Raw genomic sequence first — 21,729 nt, 5'->3', positions numbered from 1 at the left:
TCTTTAAAAGTGGTTGTCACATCGGCATATCGTATACTTTTATTTTTAGCCCTCGCTTTGTTGTTCCTCCCCGGTGGACGTGGAAGTTCCTCGTCCAGATCAAACTCGTCATCGGGGTTGTTAAGATCTATTCCCGTATGAGCGTCGGTACTACTTTGGCTAACATCTTGGGATGAATAACTTTTTGTTCGTTTCGATGATGGACCATCGACCACTATAGGAACTAAGTGCCACTTTGTAGACTTTCTCAAAATCTCCCAAACGGGCCTTTGAGAAAACATGACACTCGTCTCTTGAAAATATTCGTCAATCGTATGGTTGTAAGCATCAAAGTCACTTTCTCCACTTTTCCGATTTGGCAAATTTTTATTATACAGATTACCGAATAACCCCTTTTCGACGAATTTCCGTCCAATGACCCGAAATCATATCGGCAGTACGACTTTATTCCCCACACTAGCCCAAAACAACTATCGAATCCGGGTCCAAAATACCTTTTTTGTTTGGTTGACACCTAAACAAGAAAAAATAAATATTTTAAAACAATTAGTGTAAAAAAATATAAAACAAATAAACGTGTTAAAGTTAAAAAAAAAAACTTACCAACACATCAATCTTCCGAGACGTCAATCCAAGCTTGCGCTAACGCGCATTCTTCCTTGACCGTCCAACGCGCAGCCCTTCGTTGTTGGGATCTAGATGGCTCACCAACTTGTTTATGTTTTTTATGCGACCGTTTTGTTGGTTGTGGTTCAGGTTCACGATAGGGTTTGGGTGCTCGTTGGGGTTCGAGTGTGTTTAGGGTAAATGGAAAGAACTAGGGGTGTTCAAAACCGGATATCCGAAAATTCGAATATCCGAATTTCAGATATCCGAAATTTTCGGATACCAGATTTCACTATCCGAATCCGTATCCGAAATTTCGGATATCCGAAATTTCGGATACGGATTCGGATAGTGAAATCTGGTATCCGAAAATCCAACTTTTTATTTTTTTATTATTTTTTTCATATTCGGAAACGGATATTTTGGATAGTTTCGGATATCCGAATATAAGTTTTCGGATATTTTTCAGATATTTTTCGGATATTTTCGGATATTTTTTCGGATATTTTCGGATATTCGGATATCCGAAAAAAATGAAAATTAAATTTTCGGATATTTCGGATATCCGAAATATCCGAAAATTTTGAAAATCACTATCCGAATCCGAATCCGAAAAATTCGGATATCCGAATTTCGGATATCCGAAATTTCGGATATCCGATTTTTCGGATATTTCGGATTCGGATATCGGATATTTCGGATCGGATTTTCGGATACGGATAGTTTTGAACACCCCTAGAAAGAACGATGGTTGTCTTTCGGGTACCCAATGTGGTTGTGAATCAGGTGCATACCAACCGCCGGCCCCGTATTGTTCGTATGAGTCGAACTCGATTGTGAGACGATAATCACCTCTTTGATCCATATTTTTAAAAGAAACTTGTAAACAAAACAAAAAGTTTGAAAGAAAATTAATGTTTTAGAGTGCTGGGATTTTGAATTATAAAATATGGGGTATTTATAATTGATAAAGTTAATTGATTTTTTTAGTTTGTTTTAATTACTAACGGTAATATTACCGTTTTATTTTTTCTGGGTAAACTTTTCAATTAAACCACATTAATTCTTATTGGTTGTTAAGTTTAAAAGGTAGATAATATCTTCAAATCTCTGCCGAAACAATAAATGCACTCCAACAAATATCTCCCCAACGCCCGCCGCTGGCCCTCCGGCAATTTGCTACCGCCCTTTCCGCGCTGATGTGTTATGGTTTGCCGTGACGGTAACACATATCGTTATGGACCCAGAGACAGGATATCTTGGTAATTGAGTAGTAAAAGAAGATTAGTCGAAATACCTACCAAAGTATATGCACACTATGTGTACAATGTATTACCATATCAATTATTTGAGACACGTTATGATGAGCACGCTTCAAATAGTTTTATCATATGTAAATGCATCAAGTTTCAAGTTTGCATCCAAGTTCAAGTGACAAGTATATCAGGATAATCATATAAAGAAGATGTCGAAAAAAAAAATAATCTAATGAACGTTTAGAAATAAGGCCATAACTTAGTAATAAGAAATAGTTATGTACTAAAAAAACAAACAACAAAATAGCTATATCACTAACTTTAATGATCATAAGAAGAACGAGTTTTGCCCAAATTTAAAACGAAATGAAAATGAAAAAAAAAAAAAAAGCACTTTCATTTCTAATAGAAATTCTATAAGTAGGAAGCATAACACGACGACGCTTTGGCCGAGTGGTTAAGGCGTGTGCCTGCTAAGTACATGGGGTTTCCCCGCGAGAGTTCGAATCTCTCAGGCGTCGTTTCTTTTTTGAAAGTGATAATTGTTTTTTCCCAACTGCATCTTTTAATTAAAAGAACTTGAATCGTTGGAGATCTAAGGTAAAAACTGTTCTAGTAGTTCCAAACACTAACCTATAACTTCAAAGATATATATGAACTAACAAACACAAACAGTGAGTTTATTTAAAAAAAAAAAAAGCATGTCTTTGTTCCCCTGTCGTTTGACACGTTCGGCTCCTTGGCGCCGGAGGCGGTTCGGTTCTTGGCTAGAGTTCAACGTGTAGTCCACAACAACTTTTCGACCCCTCAGGGGCGAGGCTTTGTTTTTAGTAGATTAGGATTTTCTAATTCAGAAGGGGATGACGGCGCAGTTTGTTGTTCGTCTACCTGTTATCGTTATATAATTTGCCCTGATGATTGGAATGAAACAGTCTTCGACAAAAAAAAAATGCTACAAAGTTCAAAAGAATTGTTATTTTGAATGCATCCCTAACCTGTTTGGTTTGAACCGGAGTCAAATGACAAAATATTTGTTGGAGAATGATGAGTTTGGAACTAGAACGAAATCCCACAGTAAAGAAATTCAACATTCCTTTCAAATTGTAAGGAAATTAAACCAAAGGATTTGGGATCTCTCTCTCTCTCTCTCACACAATACTCTTTAATTCCGTCTACGTAGTGTAATATTTTTTTTCGGTTTTATACAAAAGATAGCCCTGATCCCAAAACTTTTTTGGGGATACTCATAAATTTTTGGGCTAGATCACACCACCGCCACCGCGACATTCCAACTTTTTTTTAACAAATTACACAACTAAACATGATTATTTTGTCAATCAAATATATTAGAGATCACAATTCTCTGTTCTCAAAATCTAGTTCTTTTACATGTTCCAATTCCATGAAATAATTCGGTGAACATGATGATCCTAAGAATCCAACAAATTGTTGCCATACTATTATTTAAAAAAAATCAATATATAATAAAAAATCTACCTTCTAAGTGGTCAAAATACACATGTATATTAGATGTGTAAATGCTAATTAGCATGATAATCTACATTGTTGTTGTTGCCTCTTGTAAATTGTATTTGGAACAATATTCTATATCTATTCATGTTGCCATAATTCTTCAGGAACATCCTCTGATGCTATCTGGAACTAGTCGTGTACATGAAAAAATAAATTAAACTAACACCTATACATCTATTAAATGTCAAACAGGAAAGGTTGGGTTACATGCCAAAACGGATAAATTTTTGAAACGGGTCGGGTTGACCCAAACTTTTGGTGACTTAAGATTTTCGTTTGTTTCATATGTGAATAATAATAGACTTACAGAAACTGCGTGTTGTACTGAGGCCGTATTCTATTGAGTCGAAAAGAAAAGACCCTGCATCGTGTTTAAATGTAATGAATGTGAAAACATTCCTAGAGACTAACTGAATATACTTGATTAGCATCCAGGGTGTTAATAATCCGCGTTTGTTGCATGATGTTAATGCATCATGATTTCACACACATTTCTGTATGTTTCTTTCTCATAATCCGCGTCTGTTGCATGATGTGGCAACAAACATATATAAATAAAAGAGACTAATTGATTAGCATCCAGGGCGTTAATAAGATCCGGCTCGATAACAGAACACATATGAACCAAAAATACATACAACAAACATATATAAAAAAGAGACTAATTGAATTTAGAGCCAATAGTAACGAGTAATGATACAAAATCACTAATCCAATTAAGGATAAACTAAATTTACAGCCCCAATTCCCTATTTCCCACAGTTAAAATCTAATATATAAACTTATCTAGTAATAATTAACAAACACTTTCCATATTTGAAATAATAACTAAATCACATAGCAGAAACTGAGAAACATGATTACAAGATAAATATGTAAGATGGAGAGATAAGAGATTGTAATGGATATTGATAATGACCACAACCAACCAGAACATACTATCAATTCCTGATGAAAATCGACTGTAATTAGCTGTTCGGCCCAGAATTTTCGTCGGTGAATTTCGCAAACATGTGGCAACAATGGAATTGCAATGGACACCTCCCTTGATCAATTCTGTTGTAGTAAGAAGCCTATTCAAGATAGCTCGCCTTCACCCAACCCATTTATCATCATTTTCTGTTATGACCCAAATGGTTCCATTCTACAATTCAATCGATCACCTTCCGTTAACTATGGAATCATATAAATTTATGCATGTATTGGTTGATACAGACATACATGGGACCAAAAGCCTAGACAGACAGACAGACAGCCGCTTTATGTTTGACAAGTGTAGTAGTCCAAAGGAAAGATGCCTACACACAGAAAAAAAATGTGATTCTGGGTCATATCATGAATTTTAACATCCCACTTGTTGAAAACGATCTCACTTTTTTGCTTTCTAATCTGGGTTAGAATATAAAAATAAAAGAAAACCAACATACAATATGACGACGCTTTGGCCGAGTGGTTAAGGCGTGTGCCTGCTAAGTACATGGGGTTTCCCCGCGAGAGTTCGAATCTCTCAGGCGTCGTTTCCATTTTTATTAACACCTTTTTTTTGTAAAGTGATGAATATACTTTTAGGTCGCTACTTTAATTTACAGGAAGCAGAGTTGTTTGTTTTCACTAAAGGGAATAAAGAAAAAAGATTGGGTGTTAGGTTTTTTTTTTTTAACTTTCTCATTTTCCTTTTATTAAAAGTTTAGAAGTATAACGTTGTTCCTTTGACCACCCGTAGTGGTAAAGTTTTAAGGCGTTTTTTGCCCCTAAAACGCCCATCAACGCCAAGTTCTCCGCCACCAAGGGCGTTGTTTTACAAAATTTGGCCACAAGCGTTCTTAAATCAATGCCGAAGAGGGAATGGATTTGGCCAATCACATGCAGGTTTATGGGTTTGTCCAATAAAGTATTTTTGATGTTTTTTTTTTATTTAATTTTATACACCCTTTTTGAAATACAACGCATGTGCTACAAATACAATTACAAGCATTACAAGTAAAACAAAATACAAATACAAGTCTTCCAACCGATTCCCACATTAATCGACCACTTTCAACCAGATGTAGCATTCTGGTAAGCAGGGCCGGCTCAACCATTAAGGAGGCCTAAAGCGAATCAGAGGCCCTTTGTATAATAAAAAAAAAATTCTTTGGTTTTGATAAGCGATGTAAATATTGTAGATAAAGAATGAATATAACTAACAAAAATCAAACTCCGCAACAATAAGTATAAGACATACAATCCAGCAATGCATGAGATTCATATTTAAGCAACATCCCCACTACGAGCGATGAAATCCAACCTTCAATGAAAACAATAACACATGGAACGCTTAAATCATTAAAGTCTTAAAAAATATGTATGTTTTAGCATTGGCTACAATGTAAATGCCAAAGTTTCTTCTGCAAGAATCTTTTTCTTATTCTATAAACTGAAAATCAACCATGTAAATCAAATGTGACCAACAAAGGAGAGAAAGAGATAAACAACTGATGAAACAATGGTTAACCGGGCAGGGTTAACACACTGGTCTCGTCAAGAAGGGTTAATCCCTTCCTCTCGAGGATCGCTGGCTGGATCACCGGTGGTTGATCTCCTGCACAAGGAAACAAGCCGTGACTCGTAACAAGGAGGATGGGGTGGGGGGTGCTCCTTGTTACCACTCTCCGGCGTGAGAATCAGTAGTTTGCTTGGGAAGCAAAGTAAGATAGTAGTAGTAGTGAGAGAGTTGTGAGAAGATGCCTCAAACCTGGTTTGGGGTTGGTATTTATAGCCGAGGAGTGAAGGAGGATGATGATGGATGGACTGACGACGTGCTGCACCTTTTCAGGTGTGTCAGGCTCGTCGGTTATGGAGGTTACGCCACGTCAGTCCATTGCTTACGTAGCTCTGACAGGTAACTGCCATTGGTGCCACTTGCACTGTGGTGTCAGTACCACTTGCTTGAGTGCATAGGATGCGGTGCAAGCCGCATCGCTACGTGCGGTAACATCTGAAGTTACCGCGTCTCCTACTTGTGATCAAGGAATACGCGAGATGCGGTGCTAGCCGCATCGTCGTCTTGCCTGCATCCCTTGTCGTGACGAAAACGTCCGTATGGTGTGGTGTCAGCCGTACCGCTACGTTCATCTTCTTCTATGCCTAAGGTAAGGCTTTCCTGTATTGATAGAAGTGTTCACTGGATGCGGTGCGATGCCGCATCGCTGTGAATACTTCCGTTTTCATACACCAGATGTGATGCTATGTCGCATCACTCTACCGTTCTCATGTCCCATGTAAGTCCTCCTTTGTTACTAGATAGATTGGATTCAACCCTTGTGTCGACGCGTTCCCGCATGGGCACAAGTAGGTTGTTAGCTAGTGGGGGTTTTGATAAGGGTAATGGTCACTCGCGGTCGATGCTGACGCGAGGTCTGGGACCATACCCCTTCAAGTCCCCCCAATCTAGTGTTGCTGCCACATACAAGGTGTATGTGGGAGGAGTACTGGACTATGGTGTTTGGAAGGTAGTTTGGAGTCTAGAGAAGATCCTAGACCATGTGTTGTCTTTTCTATATGTAAATCAAGCTGGAGGTCTGGAAGGGTCATCTGACGCCTCTTCCGTATCGGTGAAGGAATCTTCGTCTGATGCGAGATTCTCAGCCGATTTATGTCACCAGGTGGCTTGCCACCTGTTGTTGTGCCGAAGGTCTCTTGGAGACCTTGTTAGTAATGCTGCACAAACTTCAAACCAACCTCTGAGATGGTGGTTCGAAGGTATGTGGAGGTTTCCCATCCTTTAAAGGTGGCTTTTCTTCATACCAATTGTTGAATTGGTGCATGAAGAAGAAAAGAAACTTTTGGACCAATCTTTGAGACTGGGATCAAGAGTTGTTGATGCTTGCAAGTGCTTTGCTCAAGCTCTATGTTCAGCATCTAGTTATGAGATGACGATCCCTTTTTTGTTGGGTTTTCGTGTTTATCGTCATAGCTCTCTAGTAACCGCACGTTCTTTGCGGTTACCTCGTTGCGTCATTGTTGGCCATGTTTGGTCGAACAATGTATATTCGTACTATGGGTAAATAAACATGGTCATAGGCAAGGGTATGCCCACCATTGTTTATTCTATGCGGCCCATAGTCGGGCTAACAAAGTCATAAGCAGACTTGTTACCGCTGTTCGGACGCTTGTTGTTCGACGAGGGTTTATTTAGAGCGCTGTTCTGCGTTCGTTTTGGAGCCACTTACCTTCCCGCTCCAATACCGAGTTTGCCTTGCAGTAGCATTGTTCGGTGATGTGGAGTGAGCTTGGCTCTTCCGTAGCAACCACTCTGCGGAAGCTATGGTTATGTCCGTAGCTCCTCGTGAGTGTCTGTGGTTTTGCATTACCACATTTGCTCGAAGCGGGTGTGGCTCGGATGTAGCTCTTGAAGGTTCAGGAGACAGGGTTGCTGATGTGCGTTCGCGTGCATTCCCTTCCTTCCTTTTGTTAAAGAAGGTGTTCATGTACCCTCTGCGGTTGTGAACCGGACAGGAGGGATTTGAAGCTTGAAGAGAATGAAGGCAATGCGGTTCCCCTGTGTCTGAGATGCGGTTCAGTCCAACGGCCAACGCTGGTTCTGAGCATCTGACACACCTGAACGGGCTCGTGTGTGTCATGTCCGCATATTCCACGTGTGCTCGTGAGTAGTGCGGATAGGTATTATACCCCCTTATAGTGTAGAGATATATATTTTTACCTATTTTTAGGGGTATGTTAAAAAACGACATGCGGTATGGGTTATGGTGCGGTATACCAGAGAAACCGCATGCCGCTTATAATTGGATAATGTAGTCGCTTTTTGTTGCATACGTGGCTGATCGCACGTGTGAGTTGGTGGAAGTTGGTGAGATCTTCCTGGCATGTGCTGAAATGAAAGGACGTTTGCACTGCCCGAGGCATTAAATGCACTGTAGCGAAGAGTGTAAACGTCTCTTGTGTCAGGCGCGTGGGCGGCCACGCGCGCGTGATAACCGTCAGCGGAAACGGCGCTCGACACGTGGTGTCATACGATTCGCCCTTTTTGAACGTGATCATTTGTTTTCTCCCTCCGCATTAATTGCGATGGGTATATAAGGGGAAACCGTTCGTGGTTTCCCCTCACTTGTTTGAAATTTCAAAAATTTGCCGGTGAGAGAAAACTTGTTCTCTGTCTTCTCCGACGAAATTCCTTGAAGTTCCAGTGAGGGTTTTGGTTTTTCGACTCACGTTCCTTCATATTTTTGATATTTTCTGATGGCTGAACCATCAAATCCACACAATGTGGAGGGTGAAAACCCTGAACAGCCGGTAGTATCGGCTGATGAAGACGAAGATGATGACGTTGACGTTCCCGGTGGTGGGTTACCGGTGTTGAAGTGGTCAAAGGTGGTTTTAAAACCCTGATGGCCACTGTGCAGATGGCCAAAGATTGGAATGCTACCTACCCACAAGTGGGGGACACCGGTGCCGATGCTCCGGCCGGTTATATAACCTTGTGGGCTGATTTTTTCAACGACGGTAACCTTAGGTTGCCGGTGACGGTGTTCGTTGCGGAGGTATTGGAGTATTATCACCTCCATATCTCCCAACTTAGTCCTTTCGGAATGTTCCGAATTAGGAACTTTGAGTACACATTCCGTGCCCATGGCTTGCCCATTACAGTGGAGAATTTCCGGCGGTTCTATCAGTTGACGGTGAACACCGGTTTTTTCTCGTTTACTCAACGGCATGGGAGTCTGAAGTTGATGACGCCCCCTAAGGGTGTGACAGGCTGGAAGAAAAGGTTCTTCTACGTGAAAGCCTGTGCGGTCTATGCTACCATGTCTTTCAGGAATGTCAACGTTGGGGTTTCTGATGAAGATATTCCTGTTGCTACCGCAAAGACTGTGGACTGGTTCTCTAGGCTGCGGCCTATTGAACTCAAGAAGTTGGATAATGATCAACTGTGGATATTGCGGATGATGCTCTCCAGACCGGATAGGAAGGAAAGGCCCGTTTTGCGGGAACAGGGTGGTGGTAAGCTCTTTACACCTTGTTATTTTCCTTATTTCCTAAGTCTTTGTAGTAACCTGCATGCATGTATCAGCGGATGCGGTTGGCTTGTGGAGGATGTTTGAGCCCGATTTCAAGGGCCAGGTTGAACTGATTGCGGTTGAGCTGAGAAAGGTTTCAACCTTGAATCTAAGAACTTCCCGCGTGCCGGTCCCCGGTGGCGGTGCTGGATGCCCCGGTTTTCCGCCAACCCACAACCCCTTCAAACTGTGCCTGCTTTCAATGGTGAACGCAAGGTTTATACTGGAACGCACCCAAAGTGCGACAAATGCCGATATCATCACCCCCAACGCTCATTGTCGAAAGTGTGACAAGTGTGGCCGGTATGGGCATCTCTCGCCATACTGTCGTATCCCCCCACAGGCCTACCAAAACCAAGCTCTTTTGGCTCCAAATCAAGTCGCTCCTGTGCGAGCATGCTTCACGTGTGGTGATACCAACCACATGGCCAATGTGTGTCCTCAACGATATCAACCACAACAACCTCGACAGCAACAACCACAGCCACAACCCCAACAACAACAACAGGTTCAAGAACCCGCTAGGGGTCGAGCTTTCCTTCTCACCACAGCTCAGGCTCAAAATGCAAACGACGTCATCACTGGTACGTTTCTCATTAACCATGTCTATGCTTCATGCCTATTTGATACTGGTGCCGATAAAAGTTTTGTGTCGTTAGAATTCGAGTCTTTGCTCAAGTGTAAACGCTCTAAGTTGCCAAAATCTTTCGCTGTCGAAGTTGCTAATGGTAAAACCGTCAATGTCAATTCTGTTCTCTCCAATTGTTCTCTAATCCTTAACGATCATACGTTCTCAATCGATCTCATACCTATGCAAATGGGTAGTTTCGACGTCATAGTAGGTATGGACTGGCTTGGGCGAGTTCGTGCTGAAGTTGTCTGTTCTGAGAAGTTTATTCGCTTGCCTCTTCCAAATGGTGATTCTCTACACGTCTATGGTGAAAAGCCTTCTCAAGGCCTTAAGCTTATGTCATGTATCAAGGCAAACAAGTGCTTACGCAAGGGTACCTTCGCCTTTCTCGCCCACATCGTGGAAAAGAAGGATAAAGGCCCAAGCATAAGTGACGTTCCTGTTGTACGTGACTTTCCGGATGTATTTCCCGAAGACCTTCCTGGTCCTCCTCCTGCTCGTTCTGTCGATTTTCGCATCGATTTAGTGCCTGGCGCTACGCCTGTCGCTAAGTCCCCCTATCGTTTAGCACCCTCTGAGATGCAAGAGCTCTCGAGTCAACTTCAAGAGCTTCTTAACAAAGGCTTCATACGCCCTAGTACTTCTCCTTGGGGCGCTCCCGTGTTGTTCGTCAAGAAGAAAGATGGATCCTTTCGTATGTGTATTGACTATCGTGAGCTCAACAAGCTTATTATCAAGAATCGATACCCTCTTCCTCGCATTGATGACCTCTTCGATCAATTGCAAGGCGCAACCTGCTTTTCAAAGATCGATCTTCGTTCTGGGTATCATCAACTTCGAGTACTCGAAGAAGATGTGCCTAAAACCGCCTTTCGTACGCGTTATGGTCATTATGAGTTCGTGGTCATGCCCTTTGGTTTGACCAACGCACCTGCTGTCTTTATGGACTTAATGAACCGCGTGTGCAAAGCATACTTGGACCGTTTTGTGATCGTCTTCATCGACGATATCCTCATCTATTCCAAGACGCAAGCAGAGCATGAGCAACACTTGCGCCTTATTCTTGAACTCCTTCGTACTGAACACCTATATGCCAAATTCTCCAAGTGTGAATTTTGGTTACAAGAAGTTCAATTCCTTGGTCACACTGTCAACAAACTTGGTATTCACGTTGATCCCGCAAAAATCGAAGCTGTGAAAAATTGGGTCGCACCTAAATTTCCGTCCGAAATCCGTTCGTTTCTTGGTCTTGCTGGTTACTATCGTCGTTTTATCTCCAACTTTTCGAAAATCGCTGTTCCTTTGACCTCCTTGACTCAAAAAGAAAGACCTTTTGTTTGGGGTCCCGAACAAGAGGAGTCTTTTCAAACGCTCAAGGACATGCTTTGCAATGCTCCTATCCTAACGCTTCCTAATGGTAACGATGATTTCGTTGTGTATTGCGACGCTTCAAACCTTGGTCTTGGTTGTGTCCTTATGCAACGTGACAAAGTTATCGCTTACGCATCGAGGCAACTCAAAATTCATGAGAAAAACTATACTACTCACGACCTTGAACTTGGTGCGGTCGTTTTTGCATTGAAGATTTGGCGACACTACCTTTATGGTACTAAATGTGTAGTCTTCACCGACCATAAGAGCCTTCAACACATCTTCAATCAAAAGGAACTAAACATGCGTCAACGTCGTTGGGTGGAATTGTTAAACGACTATGATTGCGAAATCAAATACCACCCGGGTAAGGCGAATGTAGTAGCCGACGCCCTTAGTCGTAAAACTCACGTCCAAAGTATCCGTTGTTTCCAACTCGTCCACGATCTTCAAAATCGCATACGTAACGCCCAGTATACATCCGTTAATGAGGGTAACCTCTACAACGAAATGCATTGTGGTGCTGAGAATAGTCTCGTGTCCAAACCCGATGGTATTCTATACTATCTCAATCGCATCTGGATTCCCAATCGTGACGATCTTCGCAATTTCCTGATGAAGGAGGCCCATAACACGAAATATTCTATTCACCCTGGTGCTGATAAGATGTACCATGATATGCGTACTTCCTATTGGTGGCCTGGAATGAAGAAGGATATAGCCACCTTCGTTTCTAAATGTCTTACGTGTTCCAAAGTAAAAGCCGAACATCAACGTCCCTCTGGCTTGCTCGAACAACCAATAATTCCCGTTTGGAAGTGGGAGAGCGTTGCCATGGATTTCATCACTAAGCTTCCTCGCACTACAGCTGGTCATGACAGCATATGGGTCGTCGTTGACCGATTGACCAAATCAGCTCACTTCCTCCCCATTCGTGAAGACTTCAAAGTCGAGAAATTGGCTAAGGTCTACATGAAGGAAATCATCTGTCGTCACGGGACGCCCATTGATATCATTTCTGATCGTGATGCTCGTTTTACGTCTCGTCTTTGGGAAACTTTTCAATCTGCTATGGGTACTAAGCTTAACCTTAGCACCGCCTTCCATCCTCAGACTGACGGTCAAACCGAGCGTACTATCCAAACCTTAGAGGATATGCTTCGTTCATGCGTAATAGATTTTGGTGGCAACTGGGATTCATACTTGCCCTTGGCTGAATTCTCGTACAATAACAGCTATCACACGAGTATCCAAATGGCTCCTTTCGAAGCATTGTATGGTCGCAAGTGCCGTTCGCCTATTTCTTGGCACGAGATTGGTCAAGCCCAAATCACCGGTCCCGAGCTTATACAAGAGGCTACGGACAAGATTTTACAGGTTCGAGACAACTTATTGAAAGCCAGGAACCGACAGAAGAGTTACGCTGACAAAGGACGCAAACCTATGGAATTCGAGACAGGTGACAACGTGCTTCTCAAGGTATCCCCTTGGAAAGGCGTGGTTCGATTTGGCAAGAAAGGGAAACTCGCACCTCGCTACGTTGGTCCTTTCAAGATTCTCGAAAGGATTGGCAAGGTTGCGTATAGACTGGACCTGCCTGAAGGACTCAGCAATGTACACCCTGTCTTCCATGTGTCCAACTTAAAGAAATGTCTAGCTGACGAAGGACTCCACGTTCCTCTCGAAGACCTGCAAGTCAACGAAACGCTTCATTTTGTGGAAAAACCGGTCGAAATCGTGGACCAAGGAACCAAGCAATTGAGGCGCAGTCGAATTCCTATTGTCAAAGTTCGATGGGAAGGAAAACGTGGCGCTGAATTTACTTGGGAGCTCGAAAGCGAAATGAAATCGAAATATCCTCATCTTTTCCCTGAGTCTTCCTAAATTTCGGGACGAAATTTCCTAAAGGAGGGGAGACTGTAACGCCCTGTGTTTTGTACTTTCTATTTATAGCTTGTCTTACTCGTGTTGCTAATTTTGGAAGCTTTGTATCATTGTACTCGTTCCTTCTAGTACTCGTTGTAAACTCGAGATTTTGATCATGAATGAAAACTTGCATTTCCTTGTTACATACTATACATACACCATAATACGATTAATCATGAGATCATTTGATACTTCTTTGTGATACTTACAAACATATGTTGAACTTGTAAATATGTGACATATACTTGTCACTTACAAACATGTTACATACTTGTACATTACACTTTTTACCTAGTTAAATCATGTTTTATTTCATATTTCACCTTATTACAAGTTAGGGGAAACATTGTTGCATATTATTACACAACTTAACTAACAAAATTACTCATTATAATGTTTTAAAAAAATAAAAAAATAAAGAAACATGGCAGCCCAAATTCAGCAAAATTCAGCCCCATATAGTTGGGTTTTGTGGGCTAGTTTCAAGGTGTAACCCCTTCTAAACACTTCCAAAGCCCAACCCATTGAAACCCTAATCCTTCCCCCTATAAATACCACTTATAACCAGCCTCCCTACCACTTTTGCAACACTAAAAACTCTCAAAACATCCTCCAAACCGTAGCTGAAAGCAAAGGTTCGAGTAGATTGACACCCCTTCACGAAAATGAGCATAACTCACTCAATTCTTATCCGATTCACTCGATTCTTTTTCCTACTTGCTTGTATAATCATGGGGTTCGATTCCTAGACTTCTCCTTGGAGAAATCAGACCTGGAATTGCTCCGAAATTGACCAAAAACTTTCTGTTTTGTTTCAAACTTATGCAAACTTCATCTAACTTGTGTGAAACACATCTCAAACCAATGTCCTAATGCTTACAACCCCTCTTATGGTTGGTTAAGCTTAAAAACATGGTTGAGACATCTAAATCAGAGGTTAAAACCTCATAAACTTTCTGTTTTTAATTAGGGTTTTACCCACAAGTAATGTTCAAGTGTGAAACTTGTTGAATGTGTGATGGTTGGATTAGCTTGGGCTATCCTTCATAAGAATCCACTCATTACTTGATGTTTTGCTATAGATTAGTTGTTGTTAATACCTTGATACTTGTATGTTCATGACCCTCCTTGTTGTTTATAACAACAAGTGTAGTGGTGAACAATAGAGGTGCCTAAATGGAAGCTTGTTCTTCCTACCTCATGTATGTATTCTATGACACAAAGAGGTACCTAAATGGAGACATTAATCTCCTACCTCATGCTTGAATCTTAAGACTTGTAAACTATATAATATCTAAGTTATTCTATATGTATACATCTAAGTAACTAAGACTTGATGATGACTTAATAGTTATTTGTTAAGTGGACGTTACATCATCTATGACCATGCCCTTGTTACGACTCTAATGGATCTTAGAATCCATGAAATCATACCAACTCTTTTGAGTTTCAATAGTGTCAAGAACAAGAGTTATGTGTACAAGATGATTATTTTCACCTATGTTACTTTCTATATTTTAAAAACCCCGAATCTATAATCTTCCGTTATACGCCAAACTCACACACCTACGTTTCCTTGTGTAGAAGGACAAGGTGCTCCGAACTAATTCATCCACAAACTTGCTCTCGGAACTTCAAGTCACCACTTGTAAACCGTGAGTATACTCGTACTTCCCCCTTTTTTTTTACTTTTACCACTTTTGGGGTGTAACATGTTTACCTATTGAAAAACTTACACATGAACACTTTGTTAAACACATGAACGTTCCTATAACATGCTTGTATACGTGATGACTTGATACTTTAAACTTGGGTTATTCTTATGTGTTGAACTTATCATTAACTTCGTACGAGCCAAACCTTGACATATGTAGCGCTATAGGATTAACGACCCGCCCGTAAACTTGAGGTTATGTCTTGAGCATATTGCGTTTTCTTGGTTTGATAAGTTAGACACATGCCATATTTAATGTTTATCTTGAATCATATGCTTGCCATGAGGAATTGTTCACACTTTTTATCTTATGCTATGTACGTACCAAACTTGTATACTCGCCTTTGCTTTTGCATTGAATTGTATTTTAAACATGTTACAGGTTGATGATGATGCTATAAAAGAAGTAGCGTTGATGCCTAGATACACATATAGACGTTAGGGTTGAATATGTTGTATCAAATTTTGTTATGTTATCATGTTGTATTGGTTAAACTTGTTGTATTTGGAATTTCTTGTAATGTTGACTAGTTGAAGTTATGAAATGAAACTTGGATTATTAAATTATTGTCACAAATAGTGTTATGATGTCTCGAGCAATCTTCACACTTCGTCTCATCCCGATGTTTCCGCCATTGGTTGGGGTGTGACAGCAACCACTCTGCGGAAGCTATGGTTATGTCCGTAGCTCCTCGTGAGTGTCTGTGGTTTTGCATTACCACATTTGCTCGAAGCGGGTGTGGCTCGGATGTGGCTCTTGAAGGTTCAGGAGACAGGGTTGCTGATGTGCGTTCGCGTGCATTCCCTTCCTTCCTTTTGTTAAAGAAGGTGTTCATGTACCCTCTGCGGTTGTGAACTGGACAGGAGGGATTTGAAGCTTGAAGAGAATGAAGGCAATGCGGTTCCCCTGTGTCTGAGATGCGGTTTAGTCCAACGGCCAACGCTGGTTCTGAGCATCTGACACACCTGAACGGGCTCGTGTGTGTCATGTCCGCATATTCCACGTGTGCTCGTGGGTAGTGCGGATATGTATTATACCCCCTTATAGTGTAGAGATATATATTTTTACCTATTTTTAGGGGTATGTTAAAAAACGACATGCGGTATGGGTTATGGTGCGGTATACCAGAGAAACCGCATGCCGCTTATAATTGGATAATGTAGTCGCTTTTTGTTGCATGCGTGGCTGGACGCACGTGTGAGTTGGTGGAAGTTGGTGAGATCTTCCTGGCATGTGCTGAAATGAAAGGACGTTTGCACTGCCCGAGGCATTAAATGCACTGTAGCGACGAGTGTAAACGTCTCTTGTGTCAGGCGCGTGGGCGGCCACGCGCGCGTGATAACCGTCAGCGGAAACGGCGCTCGACACGTGGTGTCATACGATTCGCCCTTTTTGAACGTGATCATTTGATTTCTCCCTCCGCATTAATTGCGATGGGTATATAAGGGGAAACCGTTCGTGGTTTCCTCTCACTTGTTTGAAATTTCAAAAATTTGCCGGTGAGAGAAAACCTGTTCTTTGTCTTCTCCGACGAAATTCCTTGAAGTTCCAGTGAGGGTTTTGGTTTTTCGACTCACGTTCCTTCATATTTTTGATATTTTCTGATGGCTGAACCGTCAAATCCACACAATGTGGAGGGTGAAAACCCTGAACAGCCGGTAGTATCGGCTGATGAAGACGAAGATGATGACGTTGACGTTCCCGGTGGTGGGTTACCGGTGTTGAAGTGGTCAAAGGGTGGTTTTAAAACCCTGATGGCCACTGTGCAGATGGCCAAAGACTGGAATGCTACTTACCCACAAGTGGGGGACACCGGTGCCGATGCTCCGGCCGGTTATATAACCTTGTGGGCTGATTTTTTCAACGACGGCAACCTTTGGTTGCCGGTGACGGTGTTTGTTGCGGAGGTATTGGAGTATTATCACCTCCATATCTCCCAACTTAGTCCTTTCGGAATGTTCCGAATTAGGAATTTTGAATACACGTTCCGTGCCCATGGCCTGCCCATTACAGTGGAGAATTTCCGGCGGTTCTACCAGTTGACGGTGAACACCGGTTTTTTCTCGTTTACTCAACGGCATGGGAGTCTGAAGTTGATGACGCCCCCTAAGGGTGTGACAGGCTGGAAGAAGAGGTTCTTCTACGTGAAAGCCTGTGCGGTCTATGCTAGCATGTCTTTCAGGAATGTCAACATTGGAGTTTCTGATGAAGATATTCCTGTTGCTTCCGCGAAGACCGTGGACTGGTTCTCTAGGCTGCGGCCTATTGAACTCAAGAAGTTGGATAATGATCAACTGTGGATATTGCGGATGATGCTCTCCAGACCGGATAGGAAGGAAAGGCCCGTTTTGCGGGAACAGGGTGGTGGTAAGCTCTTTACACCTTGTTATTTTCCTTATTTCCCAAGTCTTTGTAGTAACCTGCATGCATGTATCAGCGGATGCGGTTGGCTTGTGGAGGATGTTTGAGCCCGATTTCAAGGGCCAGGTTGAACTGATTGCGGTTGAGCTGAAGAAAGGTTTCAACCTTGAAATTCTTAAGAACTTCCGCGTGCCGTCCGAAGCGGTGCTGGATGCCCCGGTTCCGGGAGACGCAAGAGGTACGTCTTACGTGGCATTAGTTTTTTCAGTTTATCTTTTGACTGGTCCTGTTGATTGGTTATCCAGGTATCCTTGCGGATTTGGGGAAGTTTGAGAAACGTGTCCCCAAAAAGACTGTGGAGAAGAAAACGGTGAAGAAAACCGTGCGGGGTCGTGGCAAGGGGGGTGCTGAGGCTCAGCTGCCCCTTCTTCAGTTTTCGAAGCCGCAGGTACCTATCGATCTTGTTATCGGGGATACACTGATTACGTCGTAGTGTCTGACACCCTTGAGGGTTTGGGTGTTATAGGTAGTGGTGCGGCTGCGGGTGGAACTGCTGTGGTTCCCCCCGTTGTTGGGAGAAAAGAGGGACCAGAGCAGAAGGCTGCTGGTGGTGGTGCACCGAAACGTCGGAGACTGCAGACCAGGAGGGTTGCTCCGGTGCAAAGAAACCTGCAGTTGCTGCTGGTAAGTATATCCCTTTTCCTTGTTTTGTATGTACCATGGGTGGGAAATACTCATTAATGCTCTTTATATTGCAGAATCCCGAGATGCGGGGTATTCTTTCTTCGACTTCCCTGCGTCTCCTCCGCATACCGCTGCTGCGGGTGCGGGTGAATCGAAGGAGACGGTCGCGCCCAAGGAGCCTACGGCCCCTTTTGTTGGGCCGGTTCGCGATCCCCCCTTGGAGAAGACGGTGGAGACGACTGCTGACCGGATTTTTGACACTGTGGATTCCTCGGACAACCTGATCTCTCCTAATGAGGGTGATGGGGTGGATTTGAGGTTTTCAGATGCCGGTAAGCAGAAGTCTGATGCTGAGGTGCGGCAGCAGGATGCTGAGCCGCAGAAGTCTCCTGCTGGGGAGAAGGGTAGCGGCTCGTCTGCTGGTGGTGCGGGTTATGACGGGCCTCCAATTCAGCCTGGGGAGTCTGAATTGGAGTATTACTACCGCACATACTCCCAGGGTCGCAGTATGGTGTATCACCGACCCCCCTGGACTGTTATGCAGGGGGACGATATCTCGAATGACCCTGCGGCATGCAAGGAGATTCTGGGTGGTCTGGGCACCCCTTTTGAAGTCGAGCGTGCCCGTGCCGCACCCCGAGAGCTGCGTATAAACCAGCTCTCATCAATGCTGGTAGGGACTTCCATTGTGGCAAATGCCATTTTGGAAGATTATAAGGTGCTGGGCCGCCGCGAGGAAGAAGCTGCTCGCATGCGGGCTGAGGCGGAGAAGTTGGTCGAGGCTGCCCGTGTGGGTGCGGAGCAACTTGAGAAGGACAAGGCTGCTTTTGAGCAGCAGAAGCAGACTTCTGAATGGGCTGCCGCTGCCCAGCTGAAACAGGTGCGTACCCTTGCTAAACTTCTTGCTGATGAGCGCAAGAGTTGGAATGAAAAAATGTCCAATGAGCGCAAGAAGTGGAATGCATCGTGGGCTAAGCAGAATGACATTCTGTTTCATGCTCGGCAGGAGTTGACAAATGCCAAGGCAGCGAACGCTACCTTGAGCCAGGAGAAGGCTGCGGCTGAGGCCATTTCTGTTAAAGCGCTGCAGGCGAAGGCCGACGCCCTGAAGGCGCTTGGAGAGGCCAAAGAAGCCGGGGCTCGCGCCTCAAAGGCCCTTGAAGAGGCCGCAGAGAAGGAGAGCCGTTCTTCAAGGCTCTTGAAGAGGCGAATGCGGAGCGCATTCGTTTAGGCAAAGTTGTTGACAGTCTGCAGGTACGTTTCTTTAACTTTGTTACTTTCGTCCTTTATTGTTTTGAAAATATTTATCGAGTGAACTGTTTGCTGTTTTTGTAACAGGCTGAGGTTCAGGCCCGGGAGGTCGCGGTTACAGACCTTACTGCCCGCGTGTCTGCTGCGGAGAAGCGGGCTGACGCCGCTGCTGAGGCCAAGGATGCCTTGGTGTCCTCTTTTAACCAGCTGGAAGCTGACCGTGAGTGGTTGCGGACTCACGGCATCGCGCGTGTAAGTATCCGTTGCCTTTGTATTTGCTTGGGTTAGTATCCAATACTTATAATCCTTTTATTGCAGATTGTTGAGGCGATCATGAATGCCCCTGAGACCGCATCTGGTTTGGACCTGGTTAAGGAACGTGCGCGCGATGCTGGCTTTAAGGCTGGTTATAACCGCTGCATTGGGCATATCAATGTATTATCCGCAGGTGGTTATACTGATCAGGCATCCGGGTTCCGTGATGTGGATACCGAAGGTCGCCTGAAAGCGGCCGTAGCCTCCTTTTATGATACGCCCCTTGCCTGTGTAGGGGAACTGGACGATTGTTTGGAGGTTGCGGACTATGTTGACCGCTTGCGGATGCTTTATCCGGATGTGGAAGAGGAAGAACCCGCTGGTGGTGCCGGAGGAGATGCGAGAACCAGCGGTACAAAATAGGGTTTAGGTTGGCTATTGTGCCTCCTTTTTGTATTCCTCTTGTATAGGATAGGAACTTTATGTAAATTCATTTAAGCATCATGTAAGTGCTTGAATTTTTTGAATACAAAGTTTCTTTGTTCAGTTTATACAAGTGTTTTTAATTCTTGCATGTCTGAACGTATGTATGCGTAACTTTACCCATTTATGAACGGGGTCAAGTATACTCCATACTGTTGTTGTATGAGTATGCATCAATTCTGTTATTTACCATGTGAGGGTTTTAGAATTGCTTAAGCTTTGTAAAAGCTTATATATCCGGAACTCTACCCATTTGTGAATGGGGTCAAGTGTACTCCATACCTTTGTCGTATGAGTCCGCGTCAATTCCATTGTTTGCCTCTTTGGGCTCAGGAATTGTGTTTAAGTGTTTAACAAAAACTTGTTTATCCGGCCGGATGAACATGCAAGTCTTTTTGCCTTTTGCTAGCCTATTACAATATTTGTGTGTGGTTACCACTTTGTATGGGTATCGCGAATGAAGATTTTGCCAATCTGTTTTTGGGATACCGCAAAGTGGAACACGCATTTGTAATAGTAATAACAAACAATAATGTATAAAATTGCTTATTTATTTATTTGCAAATGGCCTGCGGCCCGATAGGTTACATAGAGAAATGTAAGAACATGGCTTACATATAACAGCGTCGAAGCTGTTGTGCATTCCATGTGCGTGCGATAGGTTCGCCTTCTAGTGTTTGCAATCTGTACGCGCCTTTCCCTAAGACCTCTTTGATGAGGTAGGGTCCTTCCCACTTGGGGGCGAGTTTGCCTGGGCGCTCGGCATTAGATGCCTCATTGTCGCGTAGGACGTAGTCTCCTGGGTTGAAAGTACAAACGCGGACACGCGCGTTGTAGTACTTTTCAAGTTTGGATTTATATTTGGCCTCGTTGATGGCAGCGTTTTCGCGCCTTTCTTCCAAGAGGTCCAAATCGATCCTGCGTTCCATGTTGCTGTCTAGTTTTTCAATAGCCAGCATTCTAGGAGAGGGGAGACCTACTTCTGCGGGGATCACCGCTTCTGAACCGTAGACTAGGCTGAAGGGTTTTTCCCCATTGCTTGTTTTTGGGCTTGTACGGTGAGCCCATAAGATACTTGGGAGTTCATCGACCCAGCCACGCCTGGCCGTTCCCAACCGTGCCTTGATCCCTTCGACTAGGCTTTTATTGATACTCTCGACTTGGCCGTTCCCTTGCGGGTGTGCGACTGATGAGAATATGTGCTCAATATGTAGTTCTTCTAGCCATTTTTGAAATTCGTCGGCAGCGAAGTTGGTGCCGTTATCGGTGACAATGCACATTGGTAATCCGAAACGGCAGATGATGTGTTCCCAAATGAACTTTCTTGTTATCATAGCAGTGGTTGAGGCGAGCGGTTTTGCTTCTACCCATTTGGTGAAGTAATCAACCGCCACTATGATAAATTTAACCGCACCTGGAGCGTCAGGGAAAGGTCGCACAACGTCAATTGCCCATTTCTGAAAGGGCCATGCGGTTGTGACGGGGACTAAGTTGTTTTTTGGCCACAAGGTTTTTGGGGCATGACGTTGACAGTCAATGCACTTGCGCAACTCTTTGGCGGCGTCCAGGTGCATGCCGGGCCAGTAATACCCGGCATTCAT

At 43.4% G+C, this 21,729-nt stretch overlaps 2 non-coding genes across 2 annotated transcripts; both read left to right on the top strand.

Annotated features, from left to right (window-relative positions):
• The first annotated feature begins 2,301 nt into the window (after window positions 1-2,301).
• TRNAS-GCU lies at window positions 2,302-2,383 on the top strand. The gene has a single exon. It is a non-coding gene; the product is annotated as a tRNA-Ser (tRNA).
• A 2,447-nt stretch (window positions 2,384-4,830) lies between these two features.
• Window positions 4,831-4,912, top strand: TRNAS-GCU. Its single transcript has one exon. It is a non-coding gene; the product is annotated as a tRNA-Ser (tRNA).
• Window positions 4,913-21,729: the final 16,817 nt, after the last annotated feature.

Source organism: Helianthus annuus, chromosome 5 (genome assembly GCF_002127325.2).
Source record: "Helianthus annuus cultivar XRQ/B chromosome 5, HanXRQr2.0-SUNRISE, whole genome shotgun sequence".
Taxonomy (NCBI): Eukaryota; Viridiplantae; Streptophyta; class Magnoliopsida; order Asterales; family Asteraceae; genus Helianthus; species Helianthus annuus.
The sequence above is the reverse complement of the archived record's forward strand: the minus strand, read 5'-3'. Positions and strand labels throughout refer to the sequence as shown.